This window comes from Protopterus annectens, chromosome 5.part0 (genome assembly GCF_019279795.1).
Source record: "Protopterus annectens isolate FY-2018-M chromosome 5.part0, PAN1.0, whole genome shotgun sequence".
In the NCBI taxonomy this organism is placed as follows: Eukaryota; Metazoa; Chordata; order Ceratodontiformes; family Protopteridae; genus Protopterus; species Protopterus annectens.
Genome location: NC_056735.1, coordinates 871923481 through 871949356, shown reverse-complemented (window position 1 = coordinate 871949356; position 25876 = coordinate 871923481). Strand labels below are relative to the sequence as shown.

Below are 25876 nucleotides of genomic sequence, written 5' to 3'. Positions count from 1 at the left end.
AGTACAACGACCCTTTTGGTATGTACCTCACAAGACATCTACAACAACTGGAAAGGCCACAGAAATACCTCTCAAAGAGGATTACCGGCCTCAAACAGATGCCCTACGCAGACCATTTCAAAAAACTTCAGCTTTACTTTGTCGCATATCACCTCCTCGGAGGCGATCTCTGCCTAACATACAAAGCTATGTCAAACCCAGAGCTGCTGGACATGCTCCACGTAAAGAAATCCCAATCCCTCCAAGCTACACGCTCTAGGGACCTAAACCTTTTCACCACAATAAACAGAACATGCTGGAGGTATAGATTCCTGTTTCAGAGACTTCCCATGCTCTGGAACAAACTACCTATCTATATCAAACAAAGCTCCTCATTAGCACTCTTCAAAAAAAATCTTGATGATTGGATGGGAGATAGGAAATTCACCTCGAGGATCACTTCTGTGGCTCTGCTTGACAGGGACACAGGAAAATAATTTTCTTGGGTGGCAAAAGCCAGGGTACCATTTGGCTAGGCTTATATAGGCCCTAGGGCCAATAGCCTAGTACCTACATATGAATCTATGAACCTATGAACCTAGTGGTTCTGCTAATTATTGCTTCAGACTGTTTGTAAGCAGCCTGGGATGTTATCTGGTCCCATAGAAGCTGTGTTTTTGGCATTGACAAGTGTGGTTAAGACACCAGTTATTTTGAGATTATAGGTAAAGAACTGTTGACAGGTATGCTGTGTGGTATGAATGGTGGAGATAGGGGTATGAAATTGTTCCCAAACCTGTCTGATAACAGGTTGACTATGCCCTCAGGCTCAGTATGAGTGGTACCATCCACTCTGAATTTGATGCAAGCCAGACCTTCCCTTTTACATTACAGACATATCTAAAGAATGCTTTGTGATTATCCTTAACTATGGATGCTAATATAGTTCCGTAATTAGCTTTAGATGGCTTTACAAGATGCCTAATTTGCTTGCTCAAGCTATGGAGGGTGTTCTTCTGCCAAGACTGTTCCCTCTTATTCCTGAACATCAGTCTATTTCTCTTGTTGTATAATCTATTTATGCTAGATGTCCACCAGGGTGACTTTTTTTTTTGTAAGCAAGTTTTGTTTAGTTCTGGTACAACTAATCCAATACACTTGTAAAGGTGTTTATACAGGGCATTTGTGTACACCTCCATAAAAGAGTCTTTACTGCCAGTGGTGGCAGTAGGTTTGAAACTATATATGGTATCGCTTAGGAGGGTATAGTTGGCTTTGCAGAGATTCTTCTACCTTTTGGATCCTGGGGCGGGGAGGGGGGTCAGGTATAATTGTTATATTGAACATGACTAATTTATGGTCAGACCTTACCCAGGAGGATCTCACACATGGGGTAGTGCAGAAAGCTCCCATGTCAGTGAGTAGTAGGTAAAGGACATTCAAGCCCCTTGTAGGGGTGCAGACTAACTGTTCCAGAGCATTCATGTTTACAAAGTGCAGAAACCTTAGGGTGTGTGTTTGAGCTCGTATATGTATTCCAATTGATGGAAGGTTAGTCAAAGTTACCCATGCCTAGGGTGTTTGGCTGTATTATGAGTGACTCAAGTAGATCCAGGAAGGCACTGTGTGGTTTTTATGGTTTATGTTGGTGAACCTGTAGCTAACAATGGCATGGAAGAAGGTTTCACTTACAGTTATTTGGACTTGTAGTAACTTTAGGGAGTAGTACTGCTGAACCAGTCTTGAGGTGTACTTGTCTTTTATGAAGGTGGATACACCTTCTCCTTTGGTTCTTTCATGTTTATTTTGCAGCCTGATCATGTGGAAGGCATTTTAGCCTTTAATGGCCAGATTACTCTCTGCAGCCCTAAACCATATCTCTGTGACTACACAGACATCAACATCTTCCAAAGTAAGAAGTGCCTCCATTGAGTGTGATTTCTGATTTAGTCTCCTAGTGTTTTTTATGGTTTATGTTGGTGGACCTGTGGCTAACAATGACATGAAGAGGGTTCTCCTACAGTTATTTGGACTTTTAGTAACTCTAGGGAATCATACTGTTGAACCAGTCTTTGGAATTTTAGTAACTCTAGGGAATCATACTGTTGAACCAGTCTTGAGGTGTACTTGTCTTTTATGAAGGTGGATGCACCTCCTTCTCCTTTGGTTCTTTCATGTTCATTTTGTAGTCTGAATGTGTGGAAGGCATTATAGCCTTGCAAGACTAGAGTACTCTCTGCGGCCCTAAACCATATCTCTGTGACTACACAAACATTGACATCTTCCCAAGTAAGAAGTGCCTCCATTGAGTGTAATTTCTGATTTACACTCTTAGCATTAAGCATCATAACCCTGAGTTTGTATTTTGAGGATATTTTTACATCAGGAAGTTTGTTCTTATGATATTGCCTAAAAATGTCACCATGGGAGAGGCAGGTACCTGGCTAGTATCCAAAAGGCTAGAGGTGACAGATGCAGATCACCCTATCACCCTTGCAAAGCAGAGTGGTCTGTCGACCATATCAACCCAACCTGACAACTACTGGATCCCCCTGGAGTGCGTGACACCAGTAGCTAAGCCAATTGCTGAAGCAGATAATAATTTTGTTTGCATTGAGGCATCATCCTGGGTGAAGGTAAAATACTGCTTAAGGCTACAGACATACCTGTCTGGGATAAATAATCTGAGAGATCAGTCATATCTCTGTTCATATAGTCCAGTGAGGTACATCCCAAGTCATTTACTCCAGTATGGAGTACACAGATGTGTAACTGTTTTTGTTGTTGAGAGACTTGAGGGCATACATGACTTTGCAGATCCTGGCACATGACAGGCAGCTGTTTGACTTTCTCCTTGTACAACCTGGTGAGGGTAACATTTGTGTGTCTCATTATGGATTTGTCTATGACCAAGACATTGGTTTTGAGGTGTTTTCCCTTAAGGGGTTAATTTTATCTGTAGTGGGTTCCATAGGGACTGCCATGTGTGCAGAATGTTTGCATTTGTGAGGTCTCTGCTCTTTCATTAAGCTTCTAATAAGTACCTCTGCATATGTGGGTTTATGTGTTGTGCACTTGGTTTGTTGAGGAGGTGAAGTGTGTGTGTTGGTAACCTGTTTAATATCTGATTTGTTGTTACATGGGAGAGACAGCATTTATTCTAGATTCATTGTATATTTGCATTTCTCACATGTATTGGTAAGTTTTAGGAGTACATGGTTATCACTACACATGAGGTAATAGAAACCTAGCTGTGTAAAAACACAAGTACCCTTATTAAGCCTCCCAACCCATTGCCCTCCACATGGCCTGCTATAAGTTCATCTGGATTCTTGTATAAATCAGACTTGTGCCATGCATTAAGTACTGTGTTCTGTAATCAGTGTACTTAGATAGGTAGGGGTTCTTTTCTCACTGCAGTTGACTGTGTGTGTGTCTAGACAAAAGAGCAGACGTGTATTCCACAGTTACGTCTTCAATGGCATGGATTTCCAGTATTCTGATACTTGCACATACCTACACATCCATTTCATACAGGCCTCCCAACCTCTCATCTCCCACATGGCCTGCTGATGCCATCTACTATAAGTTCAATTGCGCTCTTGTATATATCAGACTTGTGCAGTGGAGCTTGCTTTAAGTACTGTGTTTTGTAGTCTGTGTACTTGGATAGATAGGGAGTCTGTTCTCACTGCAGTCAACTGGGAGGGAGTGTGTATATGTTTGTGCTCTTGATTGACATTAAAGACAGCCTTTTACACCAGCATGTGGGACACTGTTGTCACCATATTCCCGTCACCAGACACTGCTGATGTCATCAGCTATAAAGTGTTGTATGACACACTCCAAATCACACTTGAGCTGTGGTGCTTGCATAAAGTACTGTGGTCTGCATACTTAGATAGGGGTTCTATTCTTACTGCAGTGTGTGGGCTGTTGCTTGACATTACAAAGAGCCTTTCATACAAGCATGTGGATCATAGTTATTACCATATTCTCTTCACCAGACACTGCATAAAGTACTGTTCTGTAGGGGTTCTATTCTCACTGCAGTCAACTGGTGTGTGTATGTGCGTGTGTGTGTGTGTGTGTGTGTGTGTGTGTGTGTGTGTGTGTGTGTGTGTGTGTGTGTGTGTGTGTGTGTGTGAAATGCCCCATGTAAATATACCTGGTGCTAGAGACAGGCTCAAACCCTGTACCTTGCATGCAGATAGCAAGAGCCTGAATTCCCTACCCAGCACTACTTGTGAAAAAAATTCAGATTTTTGCCTCATATTTTTGTTCTGTTCTATTCCTCATAAAATCTCTGGTTTTCTGGAATGATAGAAATGTGAATTTCAGACTTCATATTCTTCAGAAGGTACATGTAACACAAAACCTTTTATTCTAGCAATTTTCTAAGTTTATAAGATCAATATTTGACATTTGTCCCTATTTCTGGGGCTGTATTCCCCCATTATTCACTTTGTCCAGGTTTTTTGTGCTAAGAGGTTAAGAGCTATCATGAAAACTGAATTCACTAAAAGACAGCCATTTAACTCATTCCCTCCAGTACAGCTCTTTTGGGTGTATACCTTTAACTCCCAGTGGGCGTGGCTTGAGCCTTTAAAAAATGAAGTTATCACCTTACAATTCTAACAAATACTCACTAACATAGGTCAAATATCAACACAAGTGTGTTTGCCATCATATATGCTTTAAGATAAAATATCCAGATGCCTTGTATGTAGCATGGTTTTGGAATTATTAATGCAAATATGAACAAGTAATATTTGACGCCTAGAGGAAAAGTAGGAGGTAACTCCAGATGCACCTGGAGGCGTCACTCAGATGTAATGAGTTAAGTTTCAGTCTTCCTATCTTTGCAGAAACAGCTAATTTGGCATAGTGGTATGTTGCACTGACTGTACAGGTCCTGTGTTCAAGACTTGGCAGTGAAATGAATGGTGGCACTGGTAACACAGCATTTTATTCTAGCAACTTTCCAAGATTATACAAGCAAAGCTTAAAACGTGTTCCTGGTTTTTGGGCTTTTGCCCCCCCCCCCCCCACAATAAATTTTGGCTTTTCCAGATTTCTTGTGCTGCAAAGGTGAGAGATACAGTTGAGTGTCCAGTGGATTTTACAAGGAGCTGAGAGCTTCAGGGGAAGAGAAGTTTAGTGCTGCTTATGCTAAGTCTGCTTGCTTTGTTAATAAAACAACAGGTAGTGTACTTGCTTTTGATGCAGAAGGCTATGGGTTCTACTATCATAGTATGTAGATGCATTGCTGATACTGTACTATGTTATACTTTTAAAGGGAGTGGATGCTGTAGTCCTGAGAATGTCCTCTTTGGTAGAGATACCAACTAACTATGAACCTGTTATCAGTTTACCATCCAGTCCCTATTGCAATATTACTAGCTTATCATTTTTTAGTGTAACATAGGCAATGTATTCATCAAAGGCAACAGGCACTTTATTTGTAGATGAAGCAATGAAATATAAAGTTGTTTTCTGGCAGCAACCTCTTCATTTGTTGCAGATCTCATTAATATGGAATTATTTAGATGACTGGTGGATTGTAGAAGTTTGAGTAGACCTTTTGATGGAAATGTTATGAACTGGGCAGTTTTTTCATTATTGGTGCATGCATTTTGTTTCATTGTTTACTGGAAAAAGTTCAAAACAATCAATTTAAAATGCCTTCTAACAACTGCACTGTATTATACAATATAATTTAATACAATCAGGAATGTGTATCAAAGAACACATGTACGTTTCGTGTGCAAGGGCCTATGATTTGAAAACCGCCCAAAGTAAATCTGTATCTGCCACTGGCCAGATGTATTTTCTTTGAATGTGGGTTTCAGTGCTGTTTCAATGAATGTGAGTTTCAAAGGCAGAGAAGTTTTAATGCTAAATCTATTTTCATTGTGAGACTGCATTGCTTTGTTTAGAAGATGTCTATTAGTGTTTGTGCTGTAAAATATAAAATAAAACTTTTTTAATTAAATCCAAATCATTGTAGAAGTACAGCAATATGCACATTAGTGTTTATGGTGAATGGGGTGAAATAGCCAAGTAATGGGACATTTGAATGGATGCAGGGGGAGGCTCCATTTGACCATAATTTTGTGAGGGGGAAGGGCAACAAACTCAGAGACAGCCCCAGCTGAACTATAACTCGCAAATGTCCAGATTTTCACAGAATGAATAGATTTTTTGCTTATTTTTGTTTTTTTCCTCATAAAATTTGTGGTTTTCTGGAAAAACATTTAGGAAAAAAGTCATTAAATAACGACAGACATCGAGTTTCAGACTTCATACCCTTCAGACAAATGATTGCTAAAGCAAGACCTGTTATTATATCAACTGTCTAAGTTTATACAAGAACAGTTTTTAGTACTGTTTGTATGTTCCTCCACTATATTAGGCCTTGTCCTGATTTCCTACTTTAAGAGGTTGAGAGGTATGTGCAAATAAATTGCTTTATAGAATTGGGTACATCCAAACCTCTCAACTGTCTTCCATTTTGCCTCAAAGTGTTGCTCTCCCCCTAATAATCCCTCCGCAAAATGGCAAGTCTGGAAGAAATTATGGCGGGTTTACAATTAATAAGTAATTGTAATGATCAGAGTTATAGAATACTTTTAATTTCAGAAATGCATGTAAATTCTTATTTTGTCAGCTGCTCAAGTTAGTACTAATATTAAAAAAGTATCCCTTCTTTGACAGGTTCCCAGCTGCATTGTGTGGCTATTTTATATTTTTGCATCATATTTTTGGTCCGTTTTTCATAAAATTGTGGTTTTCTGGTAAATTAGTGGCAAATCATTAAAGATTGAAGTTAGAAAATAATGACAGACATTTGAGTTTCAGATTTCATACCCTTCAGAAAATTCATACTAATGCAAGACCTATTATCTTTCTAAGTTTATGAGAGCAATATTTAAAATTGCCCTTATTTTTGGGCCTTTGCCCCACTTCTGTTTATGGCTTTGTACAGATTTCTTGCTCTGAGGTTCAGAGGTATGACACATGTGTCAGGGCTATCACCATCAGCCAGAGACATTTGAAATTGCGACATACTTGTTGTATCCCACTCCTCCGTGTAGTGACTCTGGATGTGTCCAAGCAAGGCAAGGAGCAGTTATGCAGTGTAAGTGTGCAAAGTATCCCCCATCCAAGGTAGGCACAAGTACTATAGTGGCTTTTTATCTGTTCTTGATTTTGCAGAATGTTCTGCTTTTCTGTCATATTTTTATACTGTTGATTTACGATTCTTCTTCTTATTCAGAAAATGCATGCTGTTGCAGTACCTGTTTGTGTGTGTTTAAGTAGCAATGCTTTAATGACCATCAGGTAAGCTTGTCTGAGATTATTCATAGGTTCATAGGTTCATAAGTTGGTACTAGGCTATTGGCCTAGGGTCTATACAAGCCTAGCCATAACATAACAATTGCCTGGCTATTTCTTCCCACACTATTTACTTCCCTGGACCCCTGTCTAGCAGGGTGACTGATGTGATCCCTGGGGTGAATTTCCTTTCTCCCATCCAATTGTCAAGGTTCCTTTTGAAGAGGGTCAAAGAGGCATTCTGCTTGACATGTATGGGCAGTCTATTCCAGAGTCTGGGGAGTCTCTGGGTCAGGATCTTATCCCTCCAGCATGTTTTCTTTATTGTGATGACAAGGTTTAGATCCCTGGAGCATGTCGCTCTGAGGGATTGGGATTTCTTTAAGTGTAGCATGTCCAACAGCTCTGGGCTTTACGTGGCCTTGTATGTTAAGCAGAGATCGCCTCTGAGGAGACAATATGTGACAGAGTATAGCTGGAGTTTTTTAAGGTGGTCAGTGTAGGGCATCTGCTTTAGGCCTGTGATTCTTTTAGTGAGGAATTTCTGTGGCCTTTCCAGTTGTTGCAGATGTCTTGAGAGGTACATACCAAATGGTGCATTGTATTATATAATGGGTTTAATGAGGGATGAGTACAGTGGGACAATGACCTCCTTTTTTCTGGATGAAAATCCCTTAGTGATGAGGTGTGCCACACAGAAGAATTTCCTGACTGTTGTGGCGATGTGGTTATCGAAGGTGAGACCACTGTCCACCTGTGTCCCTAAGTCTCTTAGCACACTTTCGGTGTTTACTGTACTGGCACCTATGTGGTAATTCATGCTTACATGTTTTTCCCAAAGGGGATAACTATACATTTCTTGACATTGAGCATGAGCCCATGGCTCTGGCACCAAGCATCTGTTTCTGTAAGGCCCTTTTGTAGAGTATCCACATCATTTGGGGATTCAATAATGGCTCCCAGTTTGCAATCATCTGTGAACTTTGTTAGCCAGAGTCCCTTAGTGTTGGCCTGTACTTCAGAGAAGTAGATACCAAAAAGAGCGGTACCAGGACTGAACCCTGAGGTACTCCACTTTTCAACTGTCTGGAGCTGGATTTGGAGTCGACTACTTTTACAGTGTAGGTTCTGTCAGTAAGCCAGCTGGCAACCCATAGAGTAACTGATGACTAACATTTTAATTTCAAACTTCATGCTCTTCAGAAAGGTCAAGTTTGGACATTGAATATTAACAATCTGTTCCTATTTCTGGCCCTTTCCCCATGTTTATAGCTTTATCCACATTTCTCTCTCTAAGAGGATCAGAGTGTTACATTCAAACACATTCCCATATGACATCTCTGTCAGATATGTCCCTATTACAGGTTATTTGTCCTCTCATTAAGTTGGTCTCTATACAGATATCTTGCACTAACAGAATGACAGCTTGTACAGCCATTCCTCTCAAAAGTACAGATTTTTCAGAATGTCCCAATTTTGCCTCATATTTTGGGTCTATTTCTCATACAACTGTGGTTTTCTGGAAAATCATTGGTAAATTACTGAGGATTGAAGTAAAAAAATGTGAAAGACATTTCAGTTCCAGGCTTCACACCCTTCTGAAAATTCATGGCAATGCAAAACATGTCAATCTATCAACTTTCTAAGTTTGTAAGAGCAATATTTCATGTGTGTCCCTAGAATATCTCTCAACTGTCAAGATCTTTGCAGAATTTCCAGATGTTTGCCTTCTTATTTTGTCCAGTTCCTCATACAATTTATGGTTTTCTGAGAAATCACTAGTATAGTCTGAGGATTAAAGTCACTAAATAATGACATGCCTTTGAGTTTTTTAGACTTTATGCCCTTCAGAAATTGCATGCTAACACAAATTCTGTTATTCTAAAATCTTTCTTTGTATATAAAAGCAATATTTAACATATGTCCCTATTTTGGGCCTTTGTTCCCACATTATGTCATGCTTTGTCCATATTTCTTGTGCCAGGAGGATGGGAGGTATGTTCCCTAGTTGTCATCCTTTGTCCATAGCTCTCAACTGTCCAGATTTTCACAGAATGTCCAGATATTTGCCTCATGTTTTTGGTATGTTCCTCATAAATTTGTGGTTTTCTAGAATGTTGTGGCAAATCAGTCAGGATTGAATTTCCTAAATAAGAACTTCATATCCTTCAGAAAATGCATGCTGGCACAAGACCTTTTATTTTTGCAACTTTCTAAGTTTATAAGAGTAATATTTAAAATTTGTCCCCACTTTTGCGGCTTTGTCCCCCCATTATTTTTGTCTTTGTCCAGATTGTTTTGTGCTACGTCCCCATATTATTTATGGCTTTTCTCCATTTTTCTTAATCTCATCTGAAATGTATAGCACTGGTGATCACTGTGGCATTCTGTGAAAATATGTGGACTGTAGTTTTCTCCTTTACATGGAATTCATATATATGCTAGTTTAGAAGGCTTTGCAGCCAGCAATACTGTTACAAGCTGCAAAACCTAGCTTAGGTGAGCTGTGTCTCAATAATATGCACTGAGCGCTGAGCACCATCGTGGTCGCAGTTGCACCTACACGGAGTTTAATGGATCCTGGGGACTGTTTTTTTTTTGCAGGGGGTAAACCTTCCTGTAACACCTATGTGTGGGGGCCATACCCTCACACTTGCTGGTAATTAAATATACTAACTACTAGATTGCACAAAATTGGCAAAAGGGCATAATCCCCAACCCCATGAACTGTGTAATCTCACACACCTGACCACCATCTTTTTAGCCATCCAAATACAGCTAACTAAACAACTGCCAACAAAATACACAGAACTCTATAATACATATGCAATTGTAAAATTACAGTGTACTGTTTTATTCTGGTCTTAAACCAACATTATATATGCATTTTACAGCTAGTAGTGCACACATATTTGCATAGCTTTTATCTCCGAACTTTCACTGAAAATGGGTTTTGACCAATCAGACTGTTCCAATAAAGAAATGGAATGATCAATAAATAAATGCATTTTAAAATATTCACATATATTTATGCTGCTACTTTAAGTATAGCCATATATGTAGATATGTGTAAATGTAAAGTATATAACATATATTTCTTTTGAGGGAGTGGTGACCGTGATTCAGAAAAAAATGGCAACATTACTGCTTGTATTTTGCAGCATAGTGAAAGCACTGCAGTGCAGCCTGAAAGTGATTAACAACAGGAGTTAAGTATCAATATATGTTCTAACAGTGCAGCCAGTACTCTAATGAAAAGTAAACAGCAATGGCCCATCCCAATATACGTAGTGATGAGGTTGATGGGGCCTATCGGCATACAAGTAAAGGTTCATAAAGATGTTTGCTCATATGCACAACAATTCACCTCTACACCCACAGTAATAAACCCAAGTAAGGGCAGCACAGCAAAGTCCCTAGCCTCTAGTATGTTTATATATAAATGGGAAGGAAAAGGATGTGTAGAACAGGCAGAAAGGGAAGAGTGGTGGAGGTGATGGAAGAAGAATACTTTGTTTTGCTAGGATAGGGGTCTGTCTTTTATATACTGCATGAGAGGTAGAGGGGAAAGGCTGCATGGGGAAGGCATGGCTAGAAGGAGAATATAGGGAATGCATAAGGGGCAGGCAAATATAAAATAGCAAAGATCAATGGAGGACATGCTGAAACATGTTTTTTTTTTAGTTTTAGCAGATGAAAAACACTTAGAACAGCAATAAAATCACTTTAAGCACAATGCAGGCTACCACACAAGTGTGTAGCTAAAATACAGTAAATGCAGTTAAACTAACTGAAATTCAATGAAAAACAACTTATATAAAGTGCAGTAAGCACAAAAGCACAAAGTACAATAAATGCAGTTAAATTATTTGAAATCCAGTGAAAATCTATTTAAAGTGCAGTAAGCACAAATGCAGAAAGTACAATAAATGCAGTTAAATTAACTGAAATTCAATGAAAAACAACTTATATAAAGTGCAGTAAGCACAAAAGCACAAAGTACAATAAATGCAGTTAAATTATTTGAAATCCAGTGAAAATCTATTTAAAGTGCAGTAAGCACAAATGCAGAAAGTACAATAAATGCAGTTAAATTAACTGAAATTCAATGAAAAATGACTTAGATAAAGTGCAGTAAGTACAAAAGTACAAAGTACAATAAATGCAGTTAAATTAACTGAAATTCAGTGAAAAACAACTTAAATAAAGTGCAGTAAGCAGGATATTCAAGAAAAAGCAAAATGGAGATACTTAAAGTTTCTCTTTCTCCTTTCTGTTGCTCTTATAGTCAGCAGGATGCCAAAATGGAATCTGGATGTCCTGCATCTAATGCTTCTGTAGTGCTTCCTTGTTGGCAGGGGTTTGAACAGCCCATAAACTGGATGGTGTATATCCCTCAATAGTTTTCAGACTCTACCATAGCATCTGTTTAAATATATGTCCTGTAGGGACTGAAGGTTGGAGCCAATGATATTTCTGGCCTGTTTAACAATCTTATACAGTGCCTTCTGATCAGCTTGAGAGCAATTTTCATACCAAACAACAATGTTGTTTGTCAGTACATTCTCAATCGTGGCTCTGTAGAAGGTAATTAGGACCTGTGGATGAGGTTAGCTCTATGAAATCTCCTAAGGAGACATTGTTGGGCCCTCTTTATAAGCTAGGAAGTGTCTGTGGCCCAACTTAGGGCTTGTGAGCTATGTACCCCTAGGAATTTAGTGCTATTTACTCTCTCCACTGCAGCACCACTGATGATGATAGGGGTGTGTGGCTTATTTTTCCTTCCTAAAATCAATGATGATTTCCTTGGTTTCCCAAAATTTAGTGCTAAGTTATTGTCAGTGTACCAATGAACAAGTTGGTTCACCTCCTCCCTGTAGGTCCCCTTGTCTTACTTCTTGATAAGGCCAATTACCATGGTGTTATCTGCAAATATGATTCTGTTTGACTGATGTGTAGCTGTTCAGTCATGTGTTAGAATTTTGAAAAGAAGTGGACTGAGTACGCAACCTTGTGGGACCCCAGTGTTTAGGGTGATGCTGTTTGAGTGATGTTTTCCAGCTCAAACTATCTGTGGCCTTTCAGTCAGGAAGCTGAGGATCCAGTTACATATTTTGTTTTCTATGCCTAGATTATTCAGCTTAGACAGCACTTGCTGTAGAATTACCAAACTGAAGGCAGAGCTGAAGTCTATGAACTCCATGCGTATGTAATAGTCCTTATTTTCCAGGTGGTCCAAGAGGTGATGAAGTGTTAAAGCTATGGCATCCACAGTACTGTGATTTGGCCTGTATGCAAAATGTCGTCTTCTTCTTCTTCTTCTTTCGGCTTTTTCCCGGTTAGGGGTCGCCACAGTGGATCATCTGTCCACTCGTGATTGGCAGTGGAGTTTTACAGTGTCGAGTTGCCAGAAATTGTAAAGGATCAAATGTAACAGGTAGACAGGATGTTATGTGATTTCTTACCATTGTTTTGTAATACTTCATCACTACTGAGGTAAGTGCAATTGGCCAGTAATTATTTAATGATTCCGGAGATGGTTTCTTGGGTAGAGGGATGATGTTGGTGGTCTTGAAGCATTTGGTCGCTTTTTCATGGCTGACAGATATATTGAAAATGGCTGTGAAGACTGATGCCAGCTGATCAGCACAGTTTTTAAGTAGCTTCCCTAGGATAATTTCTGAACCCTATGTAGGTTCCTGCATACCTCTTCCAAGTTGAGGCATAGTGATGTGGCATCTGCATTGGTGGGTAGTCTCTTTGGTGTTGTTCTATTTGATTCCTGTAATATACAGAAGTAGATACTTAGCTTGTTTAAAAAGTTTGGATTATCATCACAGAATGTTAATGGTGACTTATAGTCTGTGATGTTTTGGATCCCTCTCCACAGCTGCCTGGGATCTTTCTGGTCAGTGAGGTGTTGCTGTATTTTCAGACTGTAGGCCCATTTTGCTGCTCTCACACCTTTGTTCAAGTTAACCCTAGCCTTTTTCAAAGTGTCTCTGTCTCCAGCCTTAAAGGCAGAATTGCGCTCTCTCAGTAATTTGTATACCTCACTGGTGAGCCAGAGTTTTTGGTTGGCTCTGATGGTTACATCTTCCAGGGTGGTGACATCTTCAATATATTTATTTTGTGATGTATCCCACAGCCATTTCAGTATACTCATCCAAATTAATACATTGATTTGTGGTGGCAGCTTCTTTAAATAGATTCCAGTCAGTGCATTCAAAGCAGTGTTGCAGAGCTGAGACAGCTGTTTCAGGCCAGATCCTTATTTGCTTCTTGAAACATTTTTCCCTTGCTAGCATTGGTTTGTAGGCAGGGATAAGCAAGATGGAAATGTGATCTGAGCTACCAAGATGGGAGTAGGGGACTGCTTTTAAATGCCTGTTTGATATTTGAGTACACTTGATCAAGTGTGTTATCACCTTTTGTAGAGATGTTTATATACTGCTGGTAGTTTGGTAGCACAGTTTTCAGTTTGGCCTGATTGAAATTCCCAGCTAAAATGTTGACACATTGTGGGTTCTTGTTTTTCAGATCACAGGCTAACTGGTACAGGCTGGTGAGTGCTTCATTAGGGTTTGCACTCAGAGGTATGTAAACTGCAGTTATAAAGATAGCTGAAAACTCCCTGGGCAAGTAGAATGGATAACATTTAATCGTAAGGTATTCAATGTCTGCTGAGCAATGGCTAGTAATTACATCATTGTTTTCACACCAGCTGTTGCTGGGGTATATACAGACTCCCCCACCTTTAGTTATGCCACTGAGAGCCTGTAACCTGTCTGCTCTGAATAAGGAGAATTTGTCTAATCCAACAGCTTGGTCACTGATATTTGAATTCAGCCAAGTCTCAGTGAATGTAATAATACAGCTGTTCCTTACCTTAGTGTTTGTGTTAATGTCTAGCCTGATAAAGTCCATTTTGTTATCCAGAGATCTTACATTAGCCAGCAGCATAGAAGGAATTGCAAGCCTTAGTGGAGCCTTTCTTAATCTGATGCTGATACTAGCTCTGTTGCCCCTTTTCCTAGGTCTTTTGTATGTCCTACACTTTCTCTGTTTATTTTTTGTTGTTTGAGAGACAAAGCTGCTACAGCAGTCTGGATGAATCTTCATCAGTATTCCTGGTTCTTTTAGTGATTCTGGCCTCAAAGGGTCTGCAGACATCAGCCCTGCTTACCACTTGGATGGAGATCCAGATTCCAGATGATTCAGCAAAGCAAAACAATCATAACACCTTCCCACATTCAAAAATTCAGTAAAATTTATAAGTCCAAGTAAATCCACTGTAGAAAAAGAGCTAGAGTGAGTAGTGCACTTGCAAGCAAGAGTAGTCGCAGCCATGCAGGGTGCTGCCATTTTTGTTGTGTGGAATTATGTGTATAATTATGTGGAAAGTTAAATGAACTGGATTAAGGACTGAAAAACTTACACCACAAATGCTAAAATATAGTAAGATTTATTTTTTTTACTCAACAAATGTTGATCTTTCTGAGAAAGATGGCAGTCAGGTCCATTTTAATATGTCGGTATAATGGTTGCATCTACAAGAGGCTTGAAATATATTTGCCTTGAAGTTGCCTGCCAGTTGTACTACATGATGAAATTTAAAGATATAGAATGATACACGACAAAAATCTCACACCTAAGCAAGTTAAGTATATGGAATGATAAATCACTGAAAGATGTCTTGCTATATAATGTGCTATATTCTGTTTATTCAGTTGAATTACTTTGCATTAATAGTAATATTATTCTAGGGTAAGGATGTTAGTAACCTAATGTGCCAGGTTGGAGTTAGGGACAGAGTTAAGGTTAGGATCAGTGGATATGAGTAATAAAGTGTATAGAATGAACCTCCCACCCACCTTTACTCATGTGTACTAACCATAGCCCTAACCCTAATCCTGGTTCTGCCCCCCCTTCTCTAACGGAAACCCTATGTTTGTCAATAATATGTATAATCTCTATAAAACTGCCTGGGGTTGGCTAGGTTTTTGACTTAGCTCCTCCTAAAATGGGAAAACGTTTGTGACTTTTACCTTTATTTGCACGTCTTTCATAGAAAAATTAATCCCAGGCCCAGATGCAGAAGCTACTTCATAATTGAAATGGAAAAGAGCTTTGAGATTCACAAATTTAGTAGTTTGTTGTTGTACTAACAGTTCCCTCTTCTACTCTACATTACTAAGTAAATTATTTATCTGTTTGTTTCTTTCTTTCTTTTATTTATTGACATTTGATTACTCGGAAAGTCCAACTGGGTAGAACCCAATTCTTAGTGGAGGCCCGGGAAGAAAAGTTTTATTGATAAATTGTTAAGCAGGTATGTGAATTGATCCAAGGACCATTTTTAGCCATGACTTGGGCAACAGAGGCAAGGACAATTTATAGAATGAGACAGAATTAGAAAACAGTATTACCTGAAGCCAAAATTCGGTACTTGAATAAAACTTTATACAACAGTCCAGACTGCTTTAGAATGCAGAATGAATCAGCAAACATATTTGTGACAGTTCAGAAAAGAGACATACAATTATTTTTCAAGCACAGAAATTAAAGTAGTCAGTCCAAAATATGTAAAATGTGAACAGACATAAAAATTATCATAATACGAACATTTTTATAAGTATGCTAGGGAGACAAATCAGCTTATTTTATACAGAGTCTGAAATACTCTGCACAGAATTTCTACCTACTATACAGGCTTCGGCCTACTATACACAGAGTTCAAGGACTTAAGCTTTAAATAATCCCAATGAGAATTATGGTGAACAGCTTACTATTCAGTGATTAGGATAATACACTTAATGTTAACAATGTACATTGAAAGTTATGTGATTTATAATGCTACTGATTCATTGCTACAGTAGTGTGAAAGAGTACTAACTGCCTCAGGAGGCAAGTATTTAAACTGCAGTAGATTTTATCATGAGAAGTTAGTCTGCTACACATCATAGCCAAAAATCAGTATGTGAGCTTCAGTAAACAGTCAAACTCTGTGTCTCTCCACATCATTACAGCTGCTGCATATGAGCTGAAGTGCACAGTCATACTTTGTAATACATCCTGACCACATCTTTTATAAGCAAACAATATTTTTTATGAAACTAACACAGAATGTAGACAAGATTGTCAACCATTTCTTGTGCATTCATATAACTTAGAATAAGTTATTCAAGGTCATCCAAATGAATCTGGAAGTCCAGAAAAGTCATAAATATTGGTAATGCTGATAGGAACTATGTGTATTTTATATATCTAAATGACTACAAGAAGATGATCATTAAAGGCTACAACTAAAGGGTAATCAGTACTATCCCTTTGGGATAACAGGTAGTGAAATCAAGGAGAGTATAGGTAGGGGTTCTAAAACTCTGATGTGCAACTTCAACAGATCACTGAATTACAGCATTATAACAAGGCCTCCTTAGGCAAATTTTACTCACAGTATCAAATGATAGAAAGTATTAGAGGTGTGCTGCAGTTAGATGCACATAAATGATATTTTACCTATGGCAGTGTTGTATTATGGTCATAATAATCAAAGTCTCAATGTATATGAAATGTGACATAACCACATTTAAGTGTGGCTAATCTCTGCAATACAGAAGACTGTTATTTTTTATGAGTACAGAAATATTTTACAGCAGGATTTTTTTTATTTTATATATTTATAAATTGAAAATGAATAATTCAATAGGCAAAGAAATATAAAATTTAACATACAAATATTAATAAAGAAACACAAACTGTTTAAGCAGAATGGTGAATGCATAAAGAACAAAAGTTTTATTTTGTTTTGAAAATTATTTTATTTATATACATTAAACAAGGGATTGCTCCTTCCACTATGATCTTCCATTTGAGAAGGAAAATAAGTTTCTAATGCTTTCTATCGTGATAAAGCCAATGATTTTTATTTTATATTAAGTTTACTGTTTACATAGTTTTAGGCTAGTTCTACATGTTATTTTCAATATCAGCAAATCTTTGATTACATTGATAACCTTAAAATGTTCACATCACTGTAATTAAAGAAGTGCTGATCACTTTAAAAAGACACAGTACACTCATTTGGATTAATTATGTTAAAGGATGCAAAGTCAAAAGGTAAAGCAGAAAGATAGTAAGATGTACCTTAAGAGCCACCATAGTTCAGTATTGTGTGTGGAAACAGTAAACATTTTAATAATTTATGTCATTTTTATAATGTCTGCATTACCAGCTCATCTCCCATTTTGTTTCTGCAGGCAGCACAACATATGATAAACATATCATTTAAATTGCATTTAAATTTCCATGATGGTGATGATGAGGCTCTCCTTTACAAACAAAAGAAGGTGGCTTACAGAACGTGTGTGTGATTATGTGTGGGTGTGGGTGATAATGAACAGCTGCTTAGTGAGTGTTTTTTTAATAATGGACATTTGCTTGCATTTTTAAGGGTATCACAGTGGCACAGAGGATAGCATTGTCACTTGCCAGCAAGAGGTTCCCTGATTCGATGCTTCTGTACAGAATTTGCATGGCCTCCCTATGTTTGTGTGGGTTTCCTCCCATATTCCAAAGGCATGCAGTAGGTGGACTGGATACTCTAAATTGACCACAGGTGCAAGTGTGCAGTGTGGAAGAACTACAGTGGCAGGGCTAGCCATCCAGTGGTGTAAACCTTGGCTCTAGATGATTGTCGCTTACTTTTATCCCATGTGCAAAACTGGAAAAAGGCAGTGTGGCTGGATGGATTTGCTTGCGTTTTTTACTGCAGACATAATGACTGAGAAAATTTGAGTTACAGAGCTTTTCCCAAAGACCGACCTACATTTTGAAAGCAGTTATGGATTCATTTATATATGTTTATAAATTGCTAACCCACTGCTTATAGTGGGCAATTCTCCTTGTCCTTCATTTCATAGCTCACAGATGATGGCAGTACTACACAGAGGATGAAAGTAACATTCACAGAGCTAGTTTTGGAGAATAAACAGAGCATGAGAACATTAGGCCTTAAAAACTATTGGCCAAATCTGCTACCTAACATTCAACTAGTGGCATCAGCAAATGAGACATAATACACAGACAAAGAAAACAGTCAGCCCAAACAACATGTAGCTTATTCTAAACCTACCAGTGGTTACTGTTTTTTTTTTTTTTTTGCATCCTGGTTTGCTTTTCCAGGTCTATTACTATTTTTCTTTTTGTAGTATCTGTATTGTTGGAGTTTGTGGTAGTTTCACCATGTCTTTTTTGTTCCATGTGTTTGCATTTTGCTATAATAATCTGATGCTTTTGCCATTTCCTGATATCAATCATACTCATCAGTTTTGCTAGAATATTTACTAGTAGCTGGCCATGGCCTTATTCCTGCTTGATGCATAGTTTCCCTTGCATAGTGTATATTTAATGTGCAAGCTTCATGCAGAGAACCAGTCCTGGATGGTATATGACACGTGGGAAGCAACCAAAGACCATGACAAAAGCCTAAACAGATGAAGGAAGGATATGCAGCTCCACACAAGAGCCCAGCAAGGAGAAGAACCAGAAATCCAAGCACTGTAAGGCAGCAATTCTAAATGTTGCATCACTTTGCCACTGGTTATTATTTATAGTATTAGCAGTGGTATTAGTTGTAGTAGTAGGAGGAGCAGCGTAGTAGTACTGTGGCATTAGCCTTAGGGTAGTTTCAGTAGCAATAGTAGTAGTGGTGGTGGTAGTAATAGGAACTAGCATAGCAGTAGCAGTAGTAGTTATAGCATTAGTAGTGGTAGCAAGTAGCAGTAGCTGGGGACACTAATAGTAAGGATACCAAGGGTACAATCCAAATTGTAGCTTGCTACAGATCACCCATCATGGCCCAGGACCCCCATTCCGCATTTCTGGAGACACTGGGAAATATATACTATATACCCTAATACTGGGAGATTTCAATTACCCAAACATAAACTGGGAGAACTACTCAAGTACTAACTCCCATGCACAACGTTTCCTAGAATTTATAAACTCAAACACCCTGGATCAACTGGTCAACACTCCACCAGAAGGAACAACATATTGGACCTGGTCATCACCAACATGGGTGACCGGTGTTCCACACCAGAGGTCAACCCCTCGCTGGTTAGATCAGACCATAGACTAATCACTCTGGATATCCACACCCCCCCACCCCTAATCAAGGAAACCACCATGAAAAACATTTTGCTAAAGGACAATGCTGTCCAAGCTGTTGAAACCTTTACAAAGGCACTCTATGAGCATCTGCTATCCCAAGTAAAATCAAGATTCACTCCTCCAAGAAAAGGAAACCAGTCTGGTGGACCCCTGCCATAAACAAGCTATTCAACAGAAGGAGGAAACTAGTACAGAAAAGAGTAAAATCCCAAGAAGGAAAGACATCCCTGATCAGTATCAGCAAGAAACTATGATCCCTCATTAAATCATCCAAGGCTAGATTCGAAAGAAAAATTGCCAATGACTCCAAAGATAACCACAAATCATTCTTCAGCTATGTCAAGAACCTAAGTGGAAACTCTCAGATCTGCTCTGAGTTAGTGCAGAATGGCACAAAATACACTGAACCGACTGATATTGCCAACATTCTGGCAGACACGTTTAGTGCAAACTTCACCCCACTCTCACCCCCTTAAGGGCCCATAACCATAACAGAAGAATGTAGGGGCCCATCAATCATCAATCACTGACACACAGGTTAAAACAGCCCTATCCAAAGCCAAAAACACAGCTTCACTGGGACCGGACGGTGTCCCAGGCTGTGTCTTACAAGAGCTCCAAAATGAACTAACCCCTCACCTAAACACACTGTTCAAACTCAGCCTCTCTACAGGCTACTTACCCACAGAGCGGCGCACAGCAACAGTTATCCCATTCCACAAAGGTGGAGCCACAATGGACCCCAGGAACTATCGTTCTATAAGCCTGACTAGCCTGGTCTGCATGACTATGGAACGCATCATCATGGAACTCATTAACAGAGACATTGGGAACCTCCAAACCTTGGACCCTACTCAGTTTGGCTTTGTTAAGGGCAGATCATTCCTCCTAAACCTGGTGGACTTCTTTGAGACGGTTACCAAGGCATTAGACAAGGGAAAGGAGGTCCACACAGCCTACCTAGACCTCGCAAAGGCTTTCAACACCATTCCCCATTCTAGTATTATAGACAAGCTCACCAGCTTGAACATAAACCCCTACATCACAAAAAGGGTTGCCAAATGGCTCATGAATAGAACCCACATGGTAAGAGTTGCAGGCTCTACTTCTGACTCTAAACTGGTTACAAGTGGCATCCCCCAGGGCTCGGTCCTAGGACCCCTCCTGTTCGGTATATACTTCTCAGAGGTATAGGCAAGCATAGCAGGACTATGGCTGACCAAGTTCACAGATGACTGCAAAATGAGGGCCATAATTGATTCTCCGACTGATAGAGATACCCTCCAGATAGATCTCACTGAGACGGATACCTGGTGTCAAAATCACGGCGTCAAGCTAAATGCCAAAAAGTGCATAGTCATCCCCTTTGGAAAAAACAAAGTACCCATGAAATACCACATAGGTGGTAGTCCCCTAAATACAGAAAATCTAATAAGGGATCTGGGGACCCAAGTAGATAGTAATCTCTCCTTTGATAATCGTATTGCCAAGGTGGTTAGAAAATCCCTCTATGTGGCCCACCTAATCATAAAAGAGTTTGCATCTAGAACAAAAGAGGTTATTGTGCTTCTCTACTCATCACTCATTAGACCCATCATAGAATACAACGCCCCATTTGGGATGTACTTTACAAGACACCTGCAACAGCTGGAAAGACCACAAAAGTACCTCACCAAGAGGATTACTGGCCTCATACAGATGCCCTCTGCAGCCCGACTCAAGAAACTCCAGCTGTACTCTGCTGCATACCGTTTACTCAGAGGTAATCTCTGCCTGACATACAAGGCCATGTTCAACCCAGAATTGATGGACATGCTCCACCTAAAAAAATAAATCCCAGAGAGCCACACGCTCTAGAGATATAAACCTCACCACAACGATAAATAGGACATGCTGGAGGCTCCCATGGAGACTCCCCATGCTTTGGAACAGGATTCCAATATAAATCAGGCAGAGCCCCTCACTAACACTCTTCAAGAGAAACCTTGACAGTTGGATGGGAAACAGAAAATTTACCCCGGTGATCACTGCAGTGGCTCTGCTGGACAGTGGCACAGGGAACTAATGGCTCTGCTGGACAGAGGCACAGGGAACTAATCTAAGGGGGTGGCGAAAGCCAACACATTCTGGCTAGGCTTATAAATGCCCTTGGGCAGATAGCCTAGTACTTACCTATGAACCAATGAACCATTAGCAGCAGTAGTAGTAGTAGTAGTAGCAGCAGTAGTAGCAGTAATAGTAGTAGTATTAATAGTAGCAGCAGTGGTGTAGCATAGCAGGGGTAATACAGCAATAGCTGTAGGGTAGTAGTAGTGGTAGTAGTAGGGGTGGTGGTGGTAATAGTAGGGATAGCAATAGCAGTACTGATAGTAATAGGAATTAGTATATCAGTAGTAGTAGTGATAGCATTAGTAGTGGTAATTGTAACAGTAGCTAGGTAAACAGTAGAAGTAGGGGTAAAATTAGCATTAGTAGTTGTAGTAATAGGGGGAAGCAGTAGCAGTTGTAGTGGTAGTAGTAGCAGTAGTACAGGTAGTAGCAACACCAGTAGTAGCATCAGTACTGTGATTTGTTAACTGGGTTTGGTACTACTGGGTAAATGCTCTTTTACAGAGGTGATAATTGGAGAAATGATCCAAACAAAAATGAAAACTAATACATACAGCAGCATATGGGCAGTTGTAATTATTCATGAACAGAAAATGATATATTCAAGCATACAGCTGTAGAAACAATTAAGAAGTATGCTAAATGAAGCAGTGGACAATACAACTAATACTTTGCATAATATGCAGTAGCAGGGTCTTGCAATGTTTAGGTACAAGGTTTATACTGAGGTCCAATGAAAGTGCTATTTTGTTTTTATTTTATTTACACCTGTTAAACAGGTCAGTATGTTGGTGCATGGACCCTTTTCAGATTTAACCCAGGCCTAATAGGCTTGTATACAAGTTACATAACAAAGAAAGTACAATGGCCGATACACAGTAAAACATGGGTGAAAGTATACATTAATTAATAAACAATTAGTAAAATGAAAATCATTATACTGTACATTATACTGAAAGTTACAATACCAACAAATCATAATTTGTGAGTGTCAAGTCACAGATATTATGGCAAGTGAGATAGCAAAATTGTTGTAGTAAGGACAAGATAGTATAAGTTAGTATAGGGGTGTACCTGTTACTAAAGGGGTAAGTGAGTTTTGAGTGTAGTTGTCAGCAAGGTAATAAGTGCACAGAAGGCAGGTAGGGACAAAGGTTTAGAAGACTCAAAAGAAGGGCTGTGTAGTAAACATTTATTGATTTTCTTCTTTTGGACACTGTAGTAGTTGTTCAGACCTAAAATATACAAACTATATATGTCTGCATTTAATTTTTGTGAATTTATAGATCGGTGAACACTCATCAGCAGGCAGTTCACAGACACCAAATTTACTCTCAGCACACACACACACACACACACACACACACACACACACACACACACACACACACACACACACATACACATACACACACAGAAACACACGTGGTTCTTTCTCACACCAACACTATGGGTATTGAAAAGAACCTTTGCAAAAAACATTGGGCCTGATTAAATAAAAGCTACATTAAGTGTACACTGTTCCAAGTGAACAAACAAAACACACATAACTCACACATTCTTCCTCTTAATTTTAATTTTCCTACTGATATTTTTGCAGCTTTAAATATTGACAGGGATTTATAAAGATTACCATAAAGTGTAGACTACATGTAGACTTACTGTAATATTTCTGAGTAACTATAAAACACAAAAAAATGTGATAAGAATTTTATTGAATACATATCGTGTACACTTAGTGTAGGCTTTATTGAATCTGGCTCAGTCTGTTGCATGAGTGATAGCAATTTTGAAGCCATGGATGCTGGAGAGTCAAGCAGTGGCAAACAGCTTGTTATACTGCCCCACTGCACATGCTTGCAAATGTGTTATGTGATAACAATCCATAGTAAATATTGTATTTGTCTGTACTGCAAAGGGATGAGATATATTTTAATTCATATTACATTTCTAAAGAAGTGTAAATGAAGGACAATGATCTGCTATGTTTATACTGAGCTGCACACATTTAATTATTCATACTACATGGCCCAGCCACATGCCTTTTCTGGTAACTGAAGCTTCTTCAATCCAATATACATGATGCACCTCAGAAGAGCCATCCTTCACTGCTCTATCTGTTGCTTTTTGTAGGTTATATGGCTAACACATCCTTGCATAGTGTTTAGGTGTGACTGTGCCACTTGTAGTTTATATCACTAAAACAAGCCTGTGCAGTGCTCAGGTGTGTCTCTGCTGATTGGAGTTTATATCACCAAAACAATCCTGTGCAGTGCTTAGGTGTGCCTCTGCTCATTGTAGTTTACATCACTAAAACAGTCCTGTGCAGTGCTTAGGTGTGCCTCTGCTGATTGTAGTTTGTATCACTAAAACAGTCTTGTGCAGTGCTTAGGTGTGCCTCTGCTGTTTTCTCCTTACTTTGCTAGTTACACTGTAGCACTTGCCCCTTTTAACTGTGAATTGTTTATTTGTTAACCAAGTGAACTGCCCCTCTGCTGACACTTTTCAGCCATTATCCAATCCACAAGAGCAATAGTAAACGCAATATACAAATAAGGACTATTTAGAATAGTCAATTCGACTAGCAGGTTTTGAGAAATGGTAGGAAATTAGAGCACTATAGAAAACTCATGGAAAAACAAGCAAAATATTCAAACTACACATAAACAATAATCAGAGATCAGAATGCTGCCCCCACCCCCTCTAGAAATACTTCTAAACTGTCCAGGTTTTCACAGAATGTCCAGATTTTTGCCTCTTATTTTCATTCTGTTCCTTATAAAATGTATGGTATTCTGGCAAATCATTGAGGATTGAAGTCACTAAATAATGACATACATCTGAGTTTCAGATTTCACATCCTTCAGAAAATGCATGCTAACACAAAATCTGTTATTCTAGCTGCTTTGTAAGTTTATAAGAGCAATATTTAAAATATGTTCCTATTTTTAGGGCCTTTTTCCCCCATTATATTAGACTTTGTCCAGATTTCGTGCACTAAGAGGTTGAGATGTACGCCTCTGGGTGTCATGCAAATGTCAACTGGATTTCATAGAAGGATTATGACCTAGAGTATCTCATTTTTACTAGCAGCCCAGGTACTGGAGAATTCAACAAGGGGAGAGGAAGAATGAGAAAGAGGGTGAGAGCCATGTGCTCAGAAGTGTGAGAAAAATAAAAATGGAAATTAAACAAAAATGGTGTGACAAGAGTTTGAGTTCCAAGTGTGAAACAGGAGCCTTCACAACTCTATGGCTACAAAGGAAGTCAAGCCAAAGTGAAATCACAACAGAAGTAGGGACTGCTAATATCAGGCCGTAATACCTCATCAGTGACACATTCTGAACATTGAAGGGGAATAGCTAGGCTAGTCACAAAATTCTTCTGCCAAATATAGCAAATATAACAGACCTAGATATTTGTCTTCCTTACTAGAGTTCCTTCACAGGGAGGACCTTCCTGGTGGTCAGAATGGGTATTGTCATAAACCACATGGTGAGGGGCATGAAGGATGAAGCAACAAGGATCAGCTGGAACCTGAAGTTAGCTGCATAATGTGATAAAAAAAGTTAAGGAAAACAAATATATAAGACAGAAATCATAATCACTGAGCTGCTATGCTCTTTCCTTGCTAGTCTTTGGAACATGTTACCTGCAACACTGAAACTGTGTGCTTTACCATGTGTACTATTGCTTCTTTTACTCACAGTCTCACTTTGTACTGAAAACCTCTATATTTCCTTTTGCACACATTGGGATATACAGCTACAGCTGAATTGTGTATTCTAATCCCATATCCTATCATTGTATCTTGTTGTTAAATATTATACTTCCCGAGTATGGGGTTTTTATAGTCAGAATGACTTTACCTTCCTTTGTTTGTGCATGTCTATGATCCAGAGTAATACTTACTCATTTCCTTAATCAGAAGTAAAATTATCTTCAGCTTCTCCCATCGCCATATTAAAAACATTGTAGTCTGTGTATGATTAAAGCATAACTTGCTTTGTGTCTTCATAACCATCTTCAATTTGCACTATGGCTAACAGTCATAGTACATCCCTGTTCCCAGACCTTAGTCTGGTTTCTCATTGTTTTCCCTGCTTTATCTGGTTAGCTTTTTGTTCTGTAAGGATTACTGAAGATCGTTGCATTTCATTTCTCTGGTGTACAAGACATTTCTTCCAAAGCATTCTCTTGTAGAGGAACATATCGTATTTCTTCTACTGTACTGCTTATCATATAACAACCCCAGTTGCCTTCTAAAGGGTTTCCT

The 25876-nt window shown here is 39.0% G+C and overlaps 1 protein-coding gene across 2 annotated transcripts in view; it reads right to left on the bottom strand.

Annotated features, from left to right (window-relative positions):
- Positions 1-25876, bottom strand: part of LOC122802872 (sialidase-3-like) — a 535280-nt gene that overhangs the window by 239173 nt on the left and 270231 nt on the right. The window lies entirely within an intron of this gene.